Source organism: Bison bison, unplaced genomic scaffold, assembly GCF_000754665.1.
Source record: "Bison bison bison isolate TAMUID 2011002044 unplaced genomic scaffold, Bison_UMD1.0 scf7180017864156, whole genome shotgun sequence".
Taxonomy (NCBI): domain Eukaryota; kingdom Metazoa; phylum Chordata; class Mammalia; order Artiodactyla; family Bovidae; genus Bison; species Bison bison.
In genome coordinates, this window is record NW_011494728.1 from 1,308,697 (window position 1) to 1,310,986 (window position 2,290).

Genomic DNA, 2,290 nt, shown 5'->3' on the forward strand with positions numbered 1-2,290 from the left:
GCATGTGAAATGAGTGCAATTGTGCGGTAGTTTGAGCATTCTTTGGCATTGTCTTTCTTTTGGATTGGAATGAAAACTGACCTTTTCCAGCCCTGTGGCCACTGCTGAGTTTTCCAAATTTGCTGGCATATTGAGTGAAGCACTTTCACAGCATCATCTTTCAGGATTTGAAATAGCTCAACTGGAATTCCATCATGTCCACTAGTTTTGTTTGTAGTGATGGTTCCTAAGGCCCACTTGACTTCACATTCCAGGATTCAATAACATTGCCTGTCTCAATTGATATGAATCTCTTCCTCAGCCCTTCTTCTACCAGACTGTGTATCAAAACACTCCAACTGCTACTGCTAAGTCACTTCAGTCGTGTCCGACTCTGTGTGACCCCATAGATGGCAGGCCACCAGGGTCCCCCATCCCTGGGATTCTCCAGGCAAGAACATTGGAGTGGGATGCCATTTCCTTCTCCAGTGCATTAAAGTGAAAAGTGAAAGTGAAGTCGCTCAGTCATGTCCAACCCTCAGGGACCGCATGGACTGCAGCCCACCAGGCTTCTCCATCCATGGGAGTTTCCAGGCAAGAGTACTGGAGTGGGATGCCATTGCCTTCTCCAAAACACTCCAAACCTCCCTTCATTATCTGAATAGGTAATATCTCAAGTCTATGCGTTTTGCAGATTCTTCTTAGAATGTCTTTCCCATCTGGATTAGTTTTCCATTGCTGCTCTGACCAATGACTGCAAATTTGGTGACTTAATACAAATTATTGTTTATCATTCTGGAGAAGTTTAAAATGGTTCAGAAGGGCTGTGTTGCACTGGCATACCCTGAGAGTGCTGCTTCAGAATGGTCCTTTCTTTTTTCAATCTTTTGCCAAAAGAGTATCCTTCTCTTCACCCCACATCTTGGACATGAGCCTCTTGCCTGAGGGCTGAAAAGACTAGATTAGTAATGAAAAACTAAGCACCAACAAAATTGTCCCAACATGCCAGTCTATTATTTCAAAGGTGTGAATTCCGGAAGGAAAATGGGTCAAGCTTGAAGAAACTGTCCATGGGTCTTACTGCTAAAATTAGAACTTGGGAAAGTTGAAACATGTACCTGGGAAGGATAGTCAGCTGATCATGTGGCAGTTATCCCAGTGCTGCAAAGAACTGTTCATTAAGGATATATCATGGTGAAGCATCTATGACTGCCAGTGGGAGGCTAAGGCCTAGAATTCCCCACAGATCTCATAGCTGATAATGAAAGTCCAGAAGCACCTGCACTTTGAGAGCTTAAGGAAGAAACTAACAATAAAAGGTGATACTGACTATTCTCCAGCTGTAGGTATAGATCCAAGGTTTTCAATGGTACTATATACATTGTGACAATAACTATTAATGGGAAGGATGCTGAAAATGTAAAACTTAATCCAAAGCCAGGGAATGGAGAATTTGTGGAAGTAAATATTTTGCCAAAAAATAACCTCTTGAAGAGACCTGATGCTAAAGTGACTGAAAAACATGTGACAGTGGATGTCAGCGTCTTTCCTATGCTCTGGAGCTGAAACATGTAAACATGAAGCTGTTTGAAGTTCCCTTCCTGAAATTTTAAGTGCAAAGGGCAGTTTTTCTATATGAGTTTTTGTATAGATATGCTTTTGTATATGAGACCAACAGGCCTCATTTATTCAGACTTTGAATTCAGCTTAATGTTGGTTTGATATAATTTTCCATAAAATAAAAGCAACACAGAATGCAAAAGAAAGAAAGAAAGAAAAAATCCAAAGATCCTCAAGTAGAGTGGTAGCTGAAGCAATGACAGAACATAAATATTAGTCCCTGAGAAGATGCCAAAATAATGAGATCATGTTTGAGAAATTATTTGTTGAATCTGGTTCAATGCTAAGCTAGCACTGAAAACACAGAAAGAATGGGAAGGATGTTGGCTGTTAGTAGACAAGGAAGTGTATGCTTCTGGAGTGAAAAAGAAGGGACTGACAGATACTTGAGTCATTTAGAATTTCTGCCTAAAATAAAGTTGATAAAGAACAAGAACAGGGCTATATCTTCAGCTTCAGTGTAGGAAAGGTACCCAGAAATCTGGTCATAGAGAGAGAGACATTCTACAGGTTGAGAGAATGAAAGAGGTCACTAACATCTTCCAGGGTTATACAAGAGTAAACACATATTCCAAACATTGGCTTATGTATGAATGCTGGCAAAGCATTGATTGTCCTTGTTATAAGCAATGATCTAATAGAACATTTACCTGTAGCAGGAAGCCTTGAAGACAACTTAGACTTTTTTGAG

General features: G+C 40.3%; 1 pseudogene; it reads left to right on the plus strand.

Moving 5' to 3' along the window:
* The first annotated feature begins 947 nt into the window (after positions 1 to 947).
* On the plus strand, positions 948 to 1,592 carry LOC104989471 (annotated as a pseudogene).
* Positions 1,593 to 2,290: the final 698 nt, after the last annotated feature.